General features: G+C 49.9%; 1 pseudogene; it reads left to right on the top strand.

Moving 5' to 3' along the window:
• The first annotated feature begins 15,095 nt into the window (after positions 1 to 15,095).
• On the top strand, positions 15,096 to 19,009 carry LOC130831415 (heme-binding protein 2-like; annotated as a pseudogene).
• Positions 19,010 to 21,492: the final 2,483 nt, after the last annotated feature.

Genomic DNA, 21,492 nt, shown 5'->3' on the forward strand with positions numbered 1-21,492 from the left:
GGAGGGGAGGAAAACAGACGTAGAAAGTCCAAACACAGGAATACAGGGAGAACCATGGAGGCTTGCATCACAGAGGTCAAGGGAAGAGAGAGATAACATAGGAGCATCCAGTTCTGAAGAGCTGAGTCCCACTCAGAGTGAAGGCATGAGCCATCCTGGAAGACTTCCTGAAGGAGGTGAGTCCTGAACCAGCCAGAAGCTGCTGTCAGCCCAAGAATGTGTGCTTCATGGAAATAAAGCTGCAGGAGCCCTGAGAGTGAGAGTGAGCTGAAGGCAAGGCGCTGCCAGCAAACCAGGAGGGAGGGAGGTTCCAGCAGTTATTACCGGAGTTGCACAAATATTGTTGTTTTGACTGGTAGTGGGGATTGGTTTATTTTTCCCCAGGAACCACAAGTGTGATGTGCAGGTTCATTTTAGAACATGACACCATGGGAAGAGCAACAATCTCTGGCCTCGCCTTTCCCACTTTTCCTGGTGAGACATGCACACACACACACACATTTAAGTCCCAAAAAATAACCGAAACCACAAATGTTTAATCCACCAACACCAAGGGTCTGCTGGAAATATTTCACATGACCCAATGGTAAGAACATTGTACTGTACTTTTTTTTAATATGTAAAGCCCTTACAACAGTGCCTGGACTATAAAAAAAAAAAACAAAAAAAAAAACTCCATAAATATCTTTACTATTATTTGTAGGCTGCATGTCTCAGTAGCTAAGAGCATGGACACCACAGCCACATCATCTGTGTTCAGAGGTCAGCTCCACTGCTTACTGGCTGTGTGACAGTGGGCAACATGCTTAACCTCTCTGTGCTTCAGTTTCACCATCTAACACAGGGTTAATAATAGAACCTCCCTCAAAGGGTTGTGAGGATTAAATGAGTTTGTGCGTATGAAGAGCTAAGAAACCTGCCTGGCTCAGAGTAAATGCTGCAGATATAATAGCCGTCATCATTATCAGCTCCTGCCCTGGAGGGAACCAGAAACATCAACTCCTGCCCTGGAGGGAACCAGAAACAACCAAAGGCCCTGAAGCTTGCGCCACAGACTCCCATCCCCTCCTCCCTGCCGAAAACCAACCGTACCGTGGACAGTAGTGCCCTGGGATGAGAGAGAGAGAGAAGGAGAGAGAGAGAGAACACACGTGATCTTGCGCATTTAACAGGAGACATCAGCTGCCTAAAGGCTTGATTCCAAGATGGTGTGAACCTCCCCTTTTCATCCCAAAGCTACATCCAGGGGCCGAGCCACAGCTACATCCCTCTCCACCACCCCTTTTAGGAGTCTCCTGGGGAGAAGACAAAGCCATCTCCTTGCCCCGAGCTGACTCTGCCTACACCAGTTAAGCCAAGTTCCAGGCCTGAGGCTGGGAGGCAAACTGAAGCTTGGATCTGGTCAGGGTTAACTCTCTCTTCGTGGTTGTGTTTGTCTGGGAAGAGAGGAGGTGAGGGGCCCTGTGCACCATTTTCAGGTTTGCCTTGGAGCGCTCGGAAACCTGAAACCTGGAAACCTCTCAATCTTGAATGTACATCCTTATCCCCTAGAGGGCTTGTCCGAACACAGGTTGCTGGCCCCACCCCCCAAGTGTGTGATTTCTAGGACAATTTGCTTTTCCAACCAGCTCTTATGCTGAGGCTGCTGGTCCAGGAAGCACGTTAAGAAGAAGTACAGGTTTAGGAGCTTGAGCCTAGACAGACCTTTGTCTGAATCCCAGTTCCACTCCTGGAAGCTATGTGACCTTGGCCAGGTCACAACTTCTTGAGCCATAGTCTTCCCACTTCTAAAACTGGGACCCTAATACCTGCTCTCAGGATGGCTGTGAGGGTTCCCTGAGGACATGGAGGTAAAGCCACCAGCACAGCGTCTGGCCCTGTGCCTATTTCTATTGATATTATTCCCCTGTGGCTGGGACAGGATCTTCTCTTCCTCGGTGATGCACCCCCAATTGTTAGATGGGCACAAGGCTGCCCAGAATAAAGACACATTTCCCAGGGTCCCTTGAGACAGTGTGGCCTTGCGACAAGTACTGACTAATGGGTTGTGCGTTGAAATGGATACTGGTTTGCTACCGAAACGAGATGCAAAATGGTAGTGACTTAAGTAATGGCGAACCGTATTTATTTCTCATACAAATGCCTGGTAAGTGGTCTATGGCCCTTCTATCTTGTTGCTCTATCATTCTCAACAGAAGACCTTCATCTCATCGTATAGGATGGCTGCTCCAGCTCCTGCCATCACATCAACATCCCAGACAGTGGGAAGGGGAGAAAGGGGAAAGGAAGATCAAACTTCTTCCCTAGAAGATCATAACTAGTGGCTGTAAGTATCATTTCTATTCACAGTCTATTAGCCAGATGTTAGTCACATGACCACATCTACCTGCGTGGGAGGCAGGGAAATGTAGTCTTCAGAGGAACAGCTATAGGACCTGTCAAAAATGCTATTACTGTGTAAGAAGGGGAGAATGGCTACAGTGTTTGCAGCAGGATAGAGTCAGAAGTTGTGTGTACAACCTCTGGGAATTGTCCTTGAAGAAAGGGAGTATTCCCTTTTTCAGCTTTCCTTCTTCCTGTTTTGGAAGGTAAGTGTGATGGTTGAAGCTTAAACAGCCCTCTTGGACTGTGAGATAAAAGCTGTGTTAAGGTAGGAAATTGATTATGCAGGAAGGCCTGTGTCCCTATCAACTGTGGTGCTGCCGTACCAGCCCCAAGCTGCTTCCCCTGGATTTTGTTTACATGATAGAGAAGTATTCACCTCATTTAGCACCCTGTAACTAGGGATTTTCTGTCACTGGCAGCTAAACCTAATCTTCACCGATAGTATTCTTCCCAGCTAATGGAACTACTCCTCTTCCTAGCTCAGAGTCCCCAAATTATCAGTTGTCACATGTTCTGGGAAATGGGAGGGAAGGGGGGAACACATGGAAAGTTCTAATATTTTACAGAGCTTTTAGCTGTGTACCCCTGGCCTGTGTTGCTTGCTGTGTAGCCTAGAAAATAGTCCCAATTCTTCATTCCCTCCCTGGATCCCTGCCCTTTGTCATGTGACTTTGCAATGACTTCTGTGGGCTGTGAACAACAAAATGGAGTCACTTGTGTCACAGGGTATATATATGTGTGTGTGTGTATATGTGTGTATATTTTGTTATATTCTTTCTCTCTCTTTCTCTCTTTTTTTGGCCACACTGCACAGCTTGCAGGATCCTAGTTCCCCGACCAGGGACTGAACCCAGGCCACAGCAGTAAAAGCCCTGGGTCTTTACCACTAGACCGCCACGGGAGTCCCTCAGAGGTTCTAAAATGGAGCTGAGAGGCCATTAAGGAAGTGGACCTTACACACATCCACTCCTGAATGCAAAATACACTTTTGACTCAGTTGTCCTGAGACCACCTGGAACTTGTCTTCTTTACTCCCTAGAGAGCGCAGCTTAGCGATGAATCTGCTGCCCACAAGTGACTGAATGCCTGCGGCACCAACCCATGATTCTTACAGATAACGCGTATAACTTTTCTGGAATGTCTTTGTCTATTGCCGTTATAAACCCCTTTTCTCTTTCCCTCGGAGCACATTTGAGTTGCTACTTGAATCAATGCCTCCCAAATTGCAATTCTTAATACCCCCAAGTCAGCTCTTTTTCTTATTTGCCACCTTCTGCCTTTCTTGGTCCGCATGTCTCACGCTGACGACACAGGCTTGGTCGTGTGACCCGCTCTGGCCAATGCGGTGTTAGCAAATGAGATGCCAACAGGGGCTCAAAAAGTGCCTCTGAGTGTGCTTGCTTTCTCTTTTTCTGTCACAGCCATGAGAACATTTCTGGCCTAACCTGCTGGAGGAAGAGCGGCACACAGGAGCCAGGCATTTCATTTCAGAAACAATAACCAAGGCTCAGAGACCATGAACTGCCCATGAGCACCCTCAGTAGAAAATGCGGAAAGAAATGAAACAACAACGTCCTCAACGCTTGCTGTGTTCCTGACGTATTCATTCCTTTCAGTGAGGTGGCAATGCTGGGGCCGGGGTTCAAACCAGCCTCCAGCCTGACTTCAAAGCCCTGGTGTTCACAGCACCCTACAGTGCCTCCAAAGACAGACCCCGACCCAGCTTCCTCACCTGGCCACACCCCTCCCCCAGCTCCAGTGAGGAATCAGACCCCAAGGTACCTCTCTGTGAGGACATGTTGTTAAGTCCACGCATCTTAGCTCTGGCAGCTATAAAAAATGCCATAGATGGGGCAACTTAAAAACAACAAAAATTCATTTCTAACAGCTCTGGAGGCTGGGAAGTCTGAGATCAAGGCACCAGTGTCTGGTGGTGTCCACTTTCTGGTTCATATAGAGCCATCTCACTGTGTCCTCACATGGTGGAGGGGGAGAGGGAGCTTTCTCCTTGATAAGGGCACTAATTCCATTCATGTGGGCTGCACTCTCATGACTCAGTCCCTCCCGAAGCCCTCACCTCCTAATCCCATCACACTGGGGGTTAGGATTTCAACCTGTGAATTTCGAGGGGACAGAGACATTCAGCCCATAGCACCAGCTACACTCTCCAGCCTCATCTTACTTGCCCCTCTCAGTGGCTTGGCATCTGTGTGCCTCCACTCTCCTGGATTTCCTCCTGCCCACCTGGCCACACCTTTCAAGTGTAGCAGGATAGCCTGTCTGTCTTTTATTTTTTCCCTTCTTTTATTCTTTCCTTCCTTTTTTCCATCCTTCCTTCTTTTCTGAAATGGAGGACAACTGATCTCTGTGAGACAAAGGGTCACTTCTGGAGGACACTTAGTTACTCAAAAGTAGAGCAACTGGGCATCCATTATTCCGAGTTTAGGGGAAGAGGTGGATCAATTTCTGTAAATTCTTGGAGATATTCAGGGAAAGGAATGTATTGCACCAGTTTACAATGTGTTGCACCAGTTTACAACAGTGACCGTGAGATTTGTGGGCAGATTGGACTAAAAGGCTACAGATCTCTCCCCTGCAATGCTTTAGCCTCAAGACTTAGCCCTTTGGGACCTAGTAAACCCCTGAGAGTCTTGTCGGCTCTAGATAAGGATGTTCCAGAGGGAGATGATGGTGCTCCTGTTGTAGGGCCGGTGGAGACTGAAGCCTTTAACTGGAGGCAGATCTGCCACCCCATGACCATTTGTAAACCTGAAACTTTATACCCATTAAACAGTAAATCTCTAGTCTCTCCTCCCCTACAGCCCCTGGAAACCACCATTCTACTTTGACTACTCTAACTACTTCATATAAGTGGAATTATACAGTATTTGTCCTTTTGTGACTTGCTTATTTCACTTAGCATAATGTCCTCAAGTTTCATCCATGTCATAGCACACTGCAGAACTTCCTTCCTTTTGAAAGCTGAATGATATTCGATGGCATGTATATAACTACATTTTGCTTATCTATTCATCCGTCGATGGGTGCTTGGGTTGCTTCCACATTTTAGCTATTGTGAATAATGCTGTCATGAACACGGGTGTACAAATATTCCTTTGAGACTCTGATTCCAATTATTTGGGGTAAATATCCCCAAGTGGACTTGCTAGATCACATGGTAATTCTACTTTTTATTTTTAAAGGGATCATCACTCTGTTTTTCACAGCGACTATCATTTTATATTCCCACCAACAGGGCACTGGGGTTCCAATTTCTACACATCCTCATCAACACTGTTGTCTCTGGATTTTTTATGGTAGTCACGCTAATGGCTGTGAGGTGTTATCTCATTGTTTTGATTTGCGTTTCCCTAATGTCTAGTGATGTTGAGCATTTTTTCATGTACCTGTTTGTTGGCCTACCTGGAAAACTGTCTATTCAGATCCTTTGCCCATCTTTTTAAACTGATTTTTTGTTTTGTTTTTTTATTTTTAATTAATTAATTGATTAATTAATTAATTTGGCTCCATTGGGTCTTCATTACTGTATGTGGGCTTTCTCTAGTTGCGGCGAGCGGGGGCTACTCTTTGTTGTGGTGCACGGGCTTCTCATTGCAGTGGCTGCTCTTGTTGCGGAGCACGGGCTTCCACAGTTGCAGCACACAGGCTCAGTAGTCATGGCTCGCAGGCTGTAGAGTGCAGGCTCAGTAGCTGTGGCACACAGGCTTAGTTGCTCCTCGGCATGTGGGATCTTTCTGGACCAGGGATGGAACCCGTGTCCCCTGCATTGGCAGGCAGATTCTTAACCACTGCACCACCAGGGAAGTCCCTTGCCCATTTTTAAATTGGATTTTTTATTTGTTTGTTTGTTTGTTACTGAGTTGTATGAGTAGATCCTAACAGTTCTCATCACAAGGGAAAAAAAAACATTTTTTTTCTTTCTGGGGGGAGGAGGGGGAGTATCTATATAAGATGATGGATGTTAACTAAACACATCGTGGTAATCATCTTCCAATACACGTAAGTCAAGTCATTATGCTGTAAACCTCAAACTTACCCAGTGCTGTATGTCAGTTATATTTCACAGCTGGGAAAAAAACAAAGTGCAATGGATTTTTGAGAAGCATTTGAGAGACAGGAATACTGGGTCTTGGGGCTGCTTGGGCATAGGGGAGCAGGAAGCAGCAGTCCCCCCGGGCTCTCACAGCACCTCCTCCTCGGGATTTGCCCAGATTCTGGCAGGCAGCACCCCCACAGCCTCTGCCAGGAGCTGCCATGTCCCACGTGTATGCCTGTCAAGTGGCCGAGCCCACGGGCATGACAAGACCTCCTGGGACCAGATGTGGCGGACACCCCTAGCTGCTCGTGGATTCATCAATGGTCTTAACCCATGCCTGCAACCCCCCCCTTCGGTCACTCCCAGGGAACAGAGCCAAGTAGCTCTTTGGGAGGAAGAGCTGCAGTGCCCTGCACCCAGGGGAGCAGATCCCTGACATTTTACCCACCCACCCACATGCTCAGGTGGCCAAGAGACCACTGACCTCCAACTGGAACACCTGGGTAAGAGAGGACGGGAAGGACAGAGAGCCTTCTTGCACAGCTGAGGCTGGGTGGTGAGCCTGCAGTAGGACTAAGCCTAAGGCCACCTGGGCCCCCGGGCCACGTGCTCTGGGCTCCCACCGCTGGCACCACTGAGCCCGGAGCTGCAAAGCCAAAGGAAAATGTGCCCCATCTTCCTGCAACTTCCATTTGACTTCAGAGAATGTGAGGAAGATAAGAACATTGTTGTATTAAACACAGATGGCATAGAATGCAACATTTGTGTGGGGGTTCCAGATAGAAGACTTGAGATCCTGCTAGGGCATTGAGTGGGCTATTTTGAGCCAAGGCCCTGAGGGTAAGGCGACCTGGCCCCTTTGGGTGCCATCTTGGTGGGAAAGTTTGAGAAAGATCAATGTTGTCTAACACCCACGGTCCCGAGGACAGGTTCTGCCAGGAGTCACCTGGGTGAGCTGCTTCCTGGGCTGACGACGTCAGGGGTGGTGGGAACACTGGCTGACATTCGCCTTCCTCGGGCCAGTCCTGACCAGCAAGCCATTCCCGTTATGTCTCCCTCTGGGTGCAACACTGGCTAGTTCTCTCTGGCCCCCGCGTCCCACTGAGGACAGAGTCAGAAGAGCGCGGGTGGCCTTCCCTCAGCTGTCAGCAGGATGGGCGAGAGGCAGACGGCCAGACCTCACCCGTGCTGTCTGGACTCTGGTTTCCCCGTGGTGCCCAGTTCTGCCACCTTTGCTCCCTGGTCAATGAGTAGCAGAGTAGCTCTGAGGTGGAACAGGGGGCCAAAGGGCAGGGCAGGAATGGAGATGTTGCGGGATGGGTCGGGGAGACAGATGAGGAAAGGGCTGTAGGCATTTGTGGTCTGACTGGGAGAGGGGAAAGGAAAGAGGAGGAAGGAGCACAGGAGAGAAACGAGAGACGTCGTGTCCAGGCATCTTCCTCTGGTATGAGAGGAACCCCAGGAGGGGCTGCCAGGCACCTAGTCTCTTCCTAACGGTGGGTCCACCTGTACCTCTGAAGAGGCACCCTGTGACCCGCGGCTACAGGGGGTGTGGGACAGAAGGTGAGAGCCGGACACTCCTCTCAGGAAGCCCCTGATAGGAGGAAGAGACACAGCCCTGCCTCAGGGAGCCCCAGTCTGAGTGGAGATAGAGCTGTGTCCCCAAGAAGCCTCGGTCTGACTGTGGCCCGGCTGTGCCCTCAAAGAGCCCCCAGTCCGAGAGGGGTGCCTCACTGGGCCCTGCCGGGGCCCTGGCCCATCTCACCACAGGTATTTCTGCGGTGTTCCTCTGAATTCCTGTAAACAGAATTGGGAAATCCCAGGAACTGCAACACGTTTAATCACCCTCATGTATTGCCCTTCCCTGGGTGACTCAGCGGTAGGAAAATCACTGCTAAGTGAACCCGGAGTGAAATCTGAAAGGGAGAGTGATGACAGAGGCTGCTATTGGCACAGCTCCTGCAGCTGCCTGCCTCCTCCACACCAGGAGCGGCTCGCCGCCGGTCACGGGCAGCCGCTGAAGCTGCCAACGGGGCCAACTGGGGGGGTGGGGGGGCAGGAGGACTTGCAGCCCCTGGGGAGCCCCTACAGCAGGGCTGCGCCCCAAATCCGGACAGGGGCCAGCGCACAGCAGTGGAAGCCTGGGGGGTGTCAAGGGGGGCTTCTGCCCAGGGCTCTGACTTCTGCCCTTTCAGACGCACACCGCGTCCCCTCAGCTGGAAACTTCCCTTTCCCTCCAGGGCGCCACGTTCTGCTCTCCTTCAGCCCCATCCGGCCCCTCGGAGCTGCCACCACAACCTCTGTCTGGGCGCCTTTGCTATCACCTGACTGCTCTGGGGTTTGTGCTGGGGGTTTGTGTCTTTTTTTCCTATCTTAGACCCTCAAGCCTCAAAAATGGGTGTTTTAACTGCAGCGGGATGGGCTCAGTCCTTAGGAAAACATGAATGAACAAAGAAATGAATGAATGAAAGAAACTAGAACCCAAATTGTTTTCTTGCATGAGCAAGAGGTCAGGGAGCACCCAGCACCACTGCCTTTCCCTGGGAAGTGGGGAGGGAGACACCTCCCTGAGCTGAAGCAGCCTTAGAAACTTCCTGAAACTGAGGTGCTGCAAGGGTAAGGGCCCTGCACCAGGGTCCACTGTCTCCCTCCCTCTGCCTGACTCTGCAGTCTTTTCCCTGGACTCTGGACTCTGGGCCAGACTGACACCCAGAGCGAGACACGCCATACTGTTCACACTCCAGCGGGTAGGTGTTGTGGTCGCAGCAGTGGCTGACTGGCTCCATCCAGGGTAGGCACATTTCATCATCTAGAAAGCCTAGGCGAGGCTTGCAGCTTCTGAGGCCCAGGGAAAGTTGTACTTTGCAAATACCAAGCCACCTGGCCTCCATCCCAAATTTTATGCAAGCACCCAGGACATTCTAGCCCCAGCTGCCAGCAAGGGCAGGGCTGCCTGGGTACCCTTCACCTGCCAAGGCAGCTCCTGGACTCACTCTAGACTGGGGGTCCTGCCATAGGCAGCTCTGGATGGGTCCTGCCCAGTTTTTCTTACTGCCCCCCAATGGCAACAGTGTTTGGAGAGAATCATAAAAATTACTATTCTAATATTGAATCACTATATTGTGTAACAGAAATTAACATAGTGTTGTAGGTTAATTATACTTCAAAAGCAAACAAACTCATAGAAAAAGAGATCAGGTTTGTGGTCACCAGAGGGAGGGCGTAGAGGGAGGAGAAATTGGATGAAGGCAGTGAAAAGTTACAAACTTCCGGTTATAAGATGAATAAGTACCAGGGATGTGATGTACAGCATGAGGCCTATAACACTGCTATGTGTTAAACATAAAAGTTCAGAGAGTAAATCCTAAGAGTTCTCATCACAAGAAAAAAAATTTTTTCTATTTCTTTAATTTTGTATCTATATGAGATGACGGTTATTCACCAAACTTACTGTGATAAGTATGTAAGTCAAATCATTATGCGGCATAACTTAAACTTATAATATGCTGTATGTCAATTATATCTCAATAAAACTGAAAGAAGAAAAAAAGAGAAAAAAATTACCATTCTAATTCACTCTGCCCGTCACTTCACATATGTTTCCTGACCTAAGTCTTTTACCAGCTCAATGAAGTAGTACTGATGCTACCCCCATTTTACAGATGAGGACACTGAGGCCCCAAGGGGCACAGTGACTTGTCCAGGTGGCATAGCTGGTAAGTGGTAGAGCTGGGACTGCCCAGTTTCAAATCCTTGCTTTTAATCACTGCACTGCCAGTGACCCGGCTTCTGCAGCACCCCTCCCAACCTCTCAAACTCCTTCCTAGGAGAAGGGCACCCAGAACCCTGAGAGCAGGAAACAGACTCTCTGGATAAATTACAAAGTGGCTGCAGGTGCTGGGGGAGTGGGTGGTGGTGGGGCCTCTCTGCTTCACAGAGGTGTATACTGGAAACCCATTTTGGACGGTCCCCTTTGCCCACGTTGCCTGCTGGGAGGAGGAGAGGGCAGGAACTAGCATTTGACATCAGGGAAGCACCTACTGTAGCCCTGGGTCAAGCACTTGTAGGATGATATTTGGCTCAGGGCAGGGCAGGTAATTGCAAAGTGTTTTGGTGTTTGAACCAGCTGTATTTGCAGGACTGGTGCCCTGAGCATGACAGCCTCTATAAAGGGGGTCCAGGGCTCTACCCTTAAACCTTTCCTGCCTAGTACTGCACAGAGCCCACCCACCACCCACCTACTGAGTTTCTAGAGAGGGCCGTGATTGGGGGGTGGGGAGAGTGATGAACACTGTGGAAGACAGAATCCAGAGGGCAGACTCCCCTGTGAATGATGACTTGGTGTCATTCAATGTTCCTAGAACAGCCACTGAGGCCCTACTGTGTGCCAGGCCCTAGGGAACCAAACGGACCATGAGGGGTCACTGCACTTGATACAGGTAGGGGGTTGAGCCAAGGCACAGGAAACAATGCCAGATTCAGAGGCTGCCCAGCCCCCAGGATGGAATGATTAGCCTGGGGGTGGGGTTGGGGAGAAGGGTTTTCTGGGGAAGGGCTTATCTGAACTGAGCTTTGAAAGGCAAATCAGAATAATAGGGCTTCCTGCCCAGATAAACACAGGATTAGTGTGAAAATCAAAAGAGACAATGGAGGGAGAAAATATCTTGTGATCTGATTTTTAAAAAGACAGACAGTTTCAAGGTCCCATTATGCTTCCACAAATGAGGAAACTGAGGGTCCGGGTCCGAGAGGGCATGACTTGCCCAAGGTCAGCCAAAGATTTAGAGGCAAACACAAAACTTGAACCCAGACCTTCTGAGTCTAGCACTAGGTTTTGGATCCTCTACTCTGACTTCTCCAGGGAGTGAATTCCATTGTAAAGCTGCTTTTCTCAGTATCTTTTTTTATGAATGGTAATACAGAGTGGCAGTCTTTTACACTATAGTATAAATTAGTGGTTGGTATGCTTTGCAAAGAGACAGCAAAGAACAGGGCAGTGGGGGAAATGTAAAACTGGGGAGGGTTGGGGATAAAAAGGGCCAATTTGAGTATAAGTAGGGCTTGGGTCCAGGAGGGTTATTAAAAACCCAGACTATGAGAGACAAGAAGATTTGTCTAGAAGTGAAGAGAGAGCTCAGGAAAGAGAATGAGAGTACCAAACATAAACGTTACCAGATTATCAAAGGGCTTGAAGTCCAGACTCTTCTTCTCTAGGATGAGAAACTGAGCATTGTAGAGATCTCTCTCCACAGACCCTCTCTGAGCCTCCAACTCATCTGAGCACTGCCCTGGGGGCAAACAGGGCCTCCACCTCCATTTTCCTTCCTTGTGTAGAAGGGAAGAATAAATGAGAATCTGAGATGTTCATCTGGGCTTCCTGGGCCACCCTTACTCCCATCCTGAATGGGGTTTAAAGAGCCTTGCTGGATTTCTTGAACCTGTTTGCTAGCAGTGGATTCTTGTTCACTATGAAAATGCTGAGTCTAGAACCTCACCCTCAAGTTAAATAGACTCTGAGGATAATTTTTTTTTTAATTGCCTGTGTTGGGTCTCTGTTGCTGCACATGGGCTTTCTCCAGTTGCGGCAAGAAGCGGCTACTCTTCGTTGTGGTGTGGGGGCTCCTCATTGCCATGGCTTCCTCCATTGCAGAGCACGGGCTCTAGGCAAGTGGGCTTCAGTAATTTAGGCACACGGGCTCAATAGTTGTGGCTCACTGCTTAGTTGTTCTGCAGCATGTGGGATCTTTCCGGAGCAGAGATTGAACCAGTGTCCCCTGCATTGGCAGGCAGATTCTTAACCACTGTGCCACCTAGGAAGTCCCATCTGAGGGTCATTTTTAAAATGTACGATGACTTCCTTTACTTCAGCGTCCATCCACCTACATCATCAAGCCATGGAGAACAAATTCATAGAAAACAAAAAAAGCATGAAGAAGAAAATTTAAATTACCCATTATCCCACTCCCTAAGAGAAAACACAAACAAAAAAACGATGGTTAACTCTTGGATGTATTTCCTTCCAGTCTTTATTCCATATGTACATGTGTGTATTCCACAGAGCACCAGACCATGTAAAGGCTTTCTTTATGTACAACCTCCTGCCTCCTTTAGAAAGGAAACAGTCTCCTTTCTATAAAGCCCCGGGGCACCCACAGAAGGGCAGGTCTGTGGATCCTCCTGGTGGATCCGGGTACCAAATTGCTTGCATATATTGGTCCTTCAGGCTGATTTACATGAACATCCCTGGGATGTTGACCAAACCCAAATCCTGTCAATACAGAGGTTGTTCCACCGCCCACACTCCCCACCAAGCTCTGCCTGGGGCTGTAAACTTGAGGATTTTCGGTGCACTTGAAGGGTGAAGCCAGCTGGTCCCTAGCTCCCAAGGAGCTCAGCCCAGCTCATGCCCTTGTTTTCTGTGGCCTCAGAGTTGGAGTCCTCTCCTATTCTCAGAAGTGAATGGTCTCGGGGCTTCCTAGGTGGCACAGTGGTTAAGAATCCACCTGCCAATGCAGGGGACATGGGTTCAATCCCTGCTCCAGGAAGATCCCACATGCCGCAGAGCAACTAAGCCCGTGCGCCACAACTACTGAGCCCATGTGCTGCAACTACTGAAGCCCACACGCCTAGAGTCTGTACTCCGCAACAAGAGAAGCCACAGCAATGAGGAGCCTGCGCACCACAACGAAGAGTAGCCCCCACTCACCGCAACTAAAGAAAGCCCGCGCACAGCAAAAAAAAAAAAAAAAAAAGAATGGTCTCGGGACTTCCCTGGTGGCACAGTGGTTAGGAATCTTCCTGCCAATTCAGAGGACACAGGTTTGAGCCCCAGTCCGGAAAGATCCCGTATGTTGTGGAGCTACTGAGCCCATGCACCACAACTACTGAGCCTGCACACTAGAGCTTACGAGCCACAGCTACTGAGCCCATGTGCCACAAATAGTGAAGCCTGGGCACCTAGAGCCCGTGTTCCACAACAAGAGAAGCCACTGCAATGAGAAGCCCGCGCACTGCAATGAAGAGTAGCCCCCACTCGCCGCAACTAGAGAAAGCTCTGCTTGCAGCCACAAAGACTAAATGCAGCCAAATAAATAAATAAATAATATAAAAAAAAAAAAATGAATGGCCTCTGTCCCAACCTGGTCCACACAAAGCACGTAGGCCAGTCACCGCCAAGCATGCCTGACGGCACTCATGCCCATTGACTCCATCTTTTAAAAGGTTTTGAAGGGCAAACTATGGGCATTAGTTGATGATGCTAGTAGCTGCCACTCTACACAGGGCTAAACACTATAGTGAGCTCCTTACATTGTGGTCTCATCTAATCCTCACAGCCCCCACAACAGGACATTCCTGGATCCCACTTTACAGGTGGGGGAACTGAGGCTTGGAGATGTAGAGTGATTTGCCGGAGGATACCTGGTACGATAGTCCAAAGTCCCTGACCTTCTCACTGCTCTCCTCTGCCCCCATTACACCCAGTGAAAAACATGTTTATATACAGGTGCTGATGGGAATGATTATTGCTTATCCAGGAGAAGCCCATGTTGCCACACCGCTCTGATATCATTCCCACCAAAAGCAAAAGATCAGGCCTTTTTGTTAACCTGAGTGACCTTATCACAGCATAAATTCCATGAGACCATTTAAACCGTGCAAACAGCTCTGTCACCTTGGTTACTGCCTACAGAGGTGCCTTGGGAACCCCAGTTTGGGGACATCTAGCTAGGTCAGCATATCCAGTTACTGGACTCCCACCAGGTGTTCAGACCGCTGGGGATCTCCGCACCGTTCAGTCAGCTCTTGGTGATTTACTGAGCATCTGTGTGTGCCAGGCACCAGGTCCAAGGCTGGGCGCGAGGTCCTCCCAGGGGTCTGGATGCTTTACTTTGTATTCTGGATGCACCTGTTCATCAGGTCAGGTTCACCAGGAAGCAGCTGCTGAGATGAAGATAGGCATGGGAAAGGGTCCCTGGGGAGTCACTTCAGCGAAAGGAAACAGAATTGGGCAGCTCTGACAGTTCTCAACCAGATCTGCCTGATGGGCAACTCCTGAGCAAATATTCCCATGGGAGGCACCCCGCCTGTGCTGGGCAGAGATGACCAGGCCCTGGGATCACTGCTGGGCTCAGCCCCGGCTGACCCTCAAGGCCAGGACTAGAGAGGGGTGAACGAGGTGCCTCGAGCACAAAGTAAAAGGTGGTGGTTGCACGATCCCGAGAACCACACCTCCTCACATTTTGTGTCCTAGATGCCTCGCTCTCCTCACCCTTGTCCCAGCCCTGGGGACCAGGAAGAGGCTGAGAACTGGCCCGTCAGCTCACCACACTTCTTGCAACGGGCAGCAAGCCCTTTCTTGAAGGAAGGTCTGCAGGCATGCCTCTGTGTCTGCTGCGTTCTTCTCAACAAATGTTTACTGAGTGTCTCCTGGGTGCCAGGCTTTGGGGATATGCAAAGAGCAAACCAGACCAGGCTATGCCCTGGGGACCTTCCAGTCTAGCACATCTCCCTGCACCACCCTTGTTATGTGCCCAGATACTTCGTGTCAGGGTCAGGGTGGCCACCTGCCCGGATGAGAGGAAACCTACAGCTCAGCACACGGGAGGTACATGCACACACGCAGAATCAAGGGGCTCTGGAAGGGTTGGGAAGATTTTCAAAGAAGGTGCAACTTCAGGAGAAAGGTGAAGAGAAGCAAAGAGAATGGAAGGGACTGCAGGGCAAGTGGCCCAACAGGTGAGCAGAAAACCCCAGGTGGGAGAAAGGGAAATTGAGTGGAGAGCTAAGCCCGCGTCTGGTGGGGCATTTCCGTGCAGGAATGAGTAAGGAGCAGGTGACAGGGAGGGGAACTCATGCAATCCTTGGCTGACAGCTGGGCTCAGGGCCAGGAAGGAAAAAATTTTGCTTCCTTAAGATCTAGGGGGTGGGATGAGGAGAAAGGAGCCTGGAGGAAATCCACAGACCAAGAACCAGGGCTGGGAGAGCCCTTCAGAAGGAAGGAGAGGCTGGCAAGGGGAGGGCAGGGGCGTGAGAGCCAGCTGAGCCTGGGGAAAAGGCACCTGTCACTTCCATCAGTCATCCCTGACTGGGAGCCACATGCAAACAGTGCATTTGAATAAGAAGAAGTGGCAGTAATATTTGTGTAGCATTTACATAATGTCCCCAGGACTCTCCCTCCCCATATTGCATCTGTTTTCCTGGCCAGAAACCTGGAGTCACGTGAGACTCTTCTCTTTCCTTCAACCCCTCAGCCCTCGGTCCCCAAGATCAGTCTACCTGTAGGAAACTGTGAGTCCGGTTCTTTCCTGTGCCAGTGGCCTCTGCCCTCGCCTGGACCCCCCTCCCCTCCATCCCCTGGCCTTAACAGTCTCACCCGCCTGGCTCCCATCTCCCTGCCCCCCTTCACAGCTATTCCCTTTGCTATGAAATTTATCACAGCACTCTCTTGTCTAAACCCCACTGTCCTCAAGACAAAGCCCCACATTCTTCCTTTGGCCTTCAAGTAGGACCCCTACTGTGCTTTGCAGCCACCTCTGCTCCCCTTCTGCGACTCTGCCCTGCAGTTCTATCTTCACACTCACCCCTGTCCCTCCAGCCACCCCCGCCCCCGCCAGGGCTCTCTTGCCTCTGGGCCTCCCCAGTGTTATCCCCTCTGCCTGGAACACAGCTGCTCTGACTAGTTCCTACCATGACCTTTGGGTCTTAGCTTCTGTGCTGCTCCCTGAAGGAAACTTTCCCTGGATTCTACACCCCCACCCCCACCCCAAGGTTAGGTGTTTGAGCCCCAATTCCCTGCTGTGGCATTTGCCAAGATTACTGGTTAATTATAAGGACTCCAAGAGAGTCAATGCCCTGTCTTGCCCATCTTATGCTGCAGGTGCAGCGCAGTACCCATGTCATCAACACATATTTCTTGAGCATCTACCTAATGTCAGGTACCACCGTGGACCCTGGGAAAATGATAGGGAATTAGCAAAATTCTTGTCTTCACTGAGCTCACACTCTCGGTTTTTGCATATTCCAAAGTTATTGTAGGGAGGGTGTATGGGTTTTATAAAGGGAAAAGAAAAAGTGAAGAAATAAAAGAAGGAAGGGAGAGAGGGAGAGACAGACAGACAGAAAGAAAGCAAGAAAGCAAGAGGAAAGGAAAAGAAAGAAAGAAAAGAAAGAAAGAAAGAAAGAAAAAGGAAGGAAGGAAGGAAGGAAGGAAGGGAGAAAGAAAGAAAGAAAGAAAGAGAAAGAAAGAGAAAGAGAGAAAGAAGAAAGAAAGAGAGGAAGGAAGGAAGAAAGAGAGGTGGGGAGGCAGGGAGGGAGGGAAGGAGGGAGGGAGGGGAGGGGAGGGGAGAGAGGAAGGGAAATGTTGACTCCTTTCCAAACTGTAAATCAAGCTCTTCACAATTTGGGGCCCTGCCCTGCCCAAGTTTCTTGCCTCACTTCTTTTCACTTCCCTGTGCTTCTTTTCACTTCCCTGCACAAAATTTTTGCTCCAGTGAAAATGTACTTCCCCAAAGTGCATGCCCCCCCCCCCCCCCCACCCCAGCCTCTGACTCTGCTGGCCCAGCCTGCACCACCTCCGCTGGCCCTGGGGGTCCTGTTCCCTGTAGGACTCAGCTCTCCTGTGTCGGCTCCCCAGCCCTGAGAGATGCTTCCTCCTCAGGGCTCCTGTAACATGGGCACACACCTCCCTGGTGGCACTCACCATATTGCATGCCAGCTGTTCACCCAGACACCACATCTTCCTCCCACCAGACTATGAGCCCAGTGAGAGCTGAGCCCAGGTCTTATTCTTCTTGGATCCTAGAGAACCGAGGCTGTGTCTGGCTCGGAGCAGGTACTTCGGTGTCTGCTGTACTGAACAGAAAGGCTTTTGACTCAAACCCTGCACTTTATTCACCAGCACATTAGTCTTTCCAGCCCTGCTCTGGCCAACGTGCTGCTCAGGCCAAGTGGGGGGTTGATCGTCCAGCCCACTAGGCCCCTGTGGGGCTCCCCGCACTTCTCAGACATAATGACTTCCCTCTGCCATGATGTCCCCCATCCCCATTTTCTTGTGGGTCCTCAGCCCAGGTGCACTGTACGCCCTGGACAGGCACAGGGGATTCAGGGTCCTGAGCCAAGAAGGTCACAGACAGCACTTCAGAAACCCCTCCCCTGGCTGCCCCCATTTCTACCCTCTCTCCCCACAGATGTCACCACAACCTGGCACCTAACACCATAGATTCATCGCTGCTGCGTTAAGTCTTTGCATAAAGAGTCACACATGCGCCTTGTGAATCTGGCTTGGTCAGCGCCTTTGTGGGACACACCCAGTCATGTGTTCATTTTTATCACTGTTTGCTATCCCATTAGAAGGATATTTTGTAACTTATTTATCCATTCTGCCTTCCATGGATTGCTGAATGTTTCCATTAATGGGCTCTTAGGCATGATGCTGTCAGGAACATTTTTGAACAGTCTCCTGGTGTGCAGACATGTGCATCTCTGTTGATAAGAAACCTAGAAAAGAAATTGTGTGGTCATAGTATATGCCGGTGGTCAGCTTTAAAGATATCACCAAAGTTTTCTGAAGTGGTTGCATATCACTTATTTTTTTAAATACAAGAGAAAGTCTAAGCTTTCATAACTGTCTACATTCTCCCCACCCCCACCCCATCCTGTTTCATATACACTGTGTGTGGTGGGGGGGAGGTGCCGGCAATGGTGTTGAGGGGAAGGAGGAGGACTGGGTGTTTAGAGGACAGGGCTCGGGCGACAGATGTCACTCAGCACTCTTTATGCCTTTGGAATTTTGAAGCCTGTTACAATGTAACCTAGTAACAATCTCTTTAATTAAAGAAGAAGGGCCCGGGCGCGGCCCGGTTCGCGGCGCAGCTCGCCGGGCTCTTTCCCCGGAGCGTCGGCGCCGCCCATGGCCGAGGAGCTGGAGCGCGATCCCGGGGCAGCCGAGGGCTCGGAGGCCCCCGCGGTGGAGACGCCGGGCTGGGAGGCCTCGGGGGACGCGGGCCCCCAGCCCGGAAGTTATGAGATCCGACACTAGGGACCTGCCAAGCGGGTCAGCCCTTCGGTTGAGTCTGTGGACTGGGATTCAGCCACGCAGACTGGCTTTACGAGGCTGAGCAGCTACACTCAAGGCAAAAATGAGAGACGAAAATAAAGATGACAGCTCCAGTGACAAGCTACGTGCGGCCCAGTTCAGGTCCTTTTAGCGTGTCTACCATTACCATTTCCCTGCACATCCTCTCTGAACAGCAATCTGATCCACCCAGGCCCTCAGAGTCAGATGTCTTCATTGAAGACAGAGCCGAAATGATGGTGTTTGTACGGTCTTTCCATGCATTCTCTAGCGCCCAAAAGAATCAAGAATAACTCGACATTAGCAAGCATTTTGAGGGAAGAAGGAAAAGTTTTCAATGAAAAGGTTTACTACACTGCAGGCTACAACAGTCCTTTCAAATTGCTTGATAGAAATAATGAAGTGTGGTTGATTCAGAAAAATGAACCCTCCAAAGAAAGGGAGTGAGAAAATGAGAGGAAGGTCCATTGCCAGGGGCAAAACTTCTGTTTAACATACAGACATCAACAGTAGCTATAAGCAAAATGTATCTAGTATCTCTGCCTGAGAGGCCTACGATGAATGGAGCTTATTTCCACTGTGCCTTTTTAATGCTTGAAGTCTGAGATACACAGATAACAGGGGAGAGTATTCTAGAAACATGTAAATCGATCTTTATTTCTAGGAGGCTCCAGGGAAGCTGTTACTTCCTCTTTCTTCACTGTATCACAATCACGTTGACTTATTTCTACTTGGATTTGTGTTGGTTGGATGTTACCCCCTCCAAATATTATCAATAAAAATGTTAAAGTTAAAAAAAAGAAGGAGAAGAAGGAGAAGGAGAAGAAGAAAGAAGGAGAAGAAGGAGAAGGAAGCCCACGTGCAATTCAGACACCTTCTCCGGGTCTCTGTAACAGTTCCTCGGTCCCGCTCAACCCCAGATTCCCATCTGAGAGCGACACGCCCCACACGACACTCTGCTCTTAACTTTTACCTAAGTGCCAACAGGTATCAGGGAGCAGAGAGCCCCCAGTCTGAGGAGGGAGGCACCGTCCCCAACAGGAAGGATCCCCCAGTATGACAGGGGGAGCAGGGATTACAGAGCCTTGAAAGGAACAGAGGAGACAGAACAATGGGTGTGAAGAAACAAACACAGATTTAATCACATTCCAGAGTCCTGTGAGATAATCTGGAAAGACTTGTTAGTTAGGAAGGGTTGGAAGGGCAGGGTGACAGAAGGTAAGGGAAGAAGGGAAATACCACCCAAAAGCATGTGGGGGGGGGAAGCACGTGTAGGGAGGCGGTGGTGAGTATATATGGACAGTGGGGCACTGCCCCCCATCTCCTTCCCACTCAGAAACGTCCACCACCATCCCCCTCCCCCGTACATGACCCCCTCCTCCCCCGACACTTCTCATTGAAAGACACCCCCCACGACCTACTCACTGAGGCCCTCGGGAAATAAAGAGAGGATCCCACCCCACTCACCCCCACCCCCGGGACCAGGGGGGCACCTGTACCTCTAACTGCAGCAAAGAAGAAGTGGCTGCTGCACTGGGCCTGGAGGAGGGAACCAGCACCTTCTGGATGCGTCTGCTCCTCTCCACCCTGCAGGGAGAAGCAGCGGGCAGGGTGACCCCTGGCTGGGTGACACCTGGCGGAGTTGGGGGCTGTCACTCCCTCCCTCCCTCATCCATGTACCCCGTCAGTAAAGTCATGCTGTAAGCCAGGCTCGGTGTGAAGAGCTGGTGGCAACAGGCTGGCGTTGCTCTATGGAGCTTGTGACTAAGAAGGGTCCCTGGCTTGATGTGATTTTAGAGGTAACAGGAAGATGCCCTCCCACACGGGGCTTTCCTGAAATCCCACCATTATCACCACTTAACTACAGATCGGCAGTGGATTGTGGGGCCGGGAACCCAACTGGGGAGGGAGCACTCTTAGAAAAATAACTCAAAATGGCAATTTTTACAAAAATATATGGCCCTGGGAACACATTGCTGGGGTCCATCGCAGCCTGGGAAGGACCCGCCTAAAGCAAGGCAGATGCTGAAGCTGGAGCTCCTTGAGCTTTGCGGTAAACCCAGCTCCCTGCTTCTTAGAAATGCAGAGATGAACGAAAGGAACCCGCCCTAGGATAAGGCTCTCGGGAAGGTGCTGGGCACTGAGGAATGGCATCTTCTCTGGCCCAGAGAAGACGGTGGGAAGGGGAGGTGCCAAGTCCCCTCACGAACCTGGCTGACCTCCCCCCACCTCCAGAGGCTCTGAGCACAGTCTCCACTCCCCACGGAGAATCTGCCTCCCTACTTGCAGCCAGTGGGAGGCTCTCTTCCTCCTTCCCAGTAGAGTCTGGGAGGGGGTGCTGTATGCAGAAATGTGGCCCAGCTTGAGCTTCATCTTACCTGGGGGTGCCTTGAGAAGAGAAAGCAATGCCCCCTGAGGGAAGGCAACCCTGGGTGGACTTTCCCTCTCTGGGTCTCAGTCTTCACTGTGGTTCAATGCAGAGGTTGGGATAAATCAGCTTATACCAATCAAAGGCTTGGGAAAGCCCAAGGTCTCTGAAAGTCTTCCTAGCCTGGGAATTTTAAAGGAAGTGGTGGTGTCTATTCCATCTCCATTTCTTACAATTTTAATACAATTTAATACATTTAATACGTAATCATTTTTTTTCACCCTGAAGGCCTTTCTAATTATGACACAAAACCTAGAAGTCATAAAATAGAAGCTTGATAAATTCCACTCCAAAAAATTATATATATATATTTTTTAAATTTCTGCGTGACAGAAACTATCATAAACAAACCCAAAGGACAAACAACAAACTTGGAAATGTATTTGTGGTTAATGTCAAAAATATACAGCTAATTTCCTTCATATATAAGGAGCTCCTCCAAATAAAAAAACAAGAAAAAAACAACAAAAAAAACCCTATAATTCTCAATAGAAAAAGGCGAGCAAAGGACATTAACAGACAACCTACAGGGGATTTCAAACATTTGAA

The sequence above is a fragment of the Hippopotamus amphibius genome, chromosome 11 (assembly GCF_030028045.1).
Source record: "Hippopotamus amphibius kiboko isolate mHipAmp2 chromosome 11, mHipAmp2.hap2, whole genome shotgun sequence".
NCBI lineage: Eukaryota > Metazoa > Chordata > Mammalia > Artiodactyla > Hippopotamidae > Hippopotamus > Hippopotamus amphibius.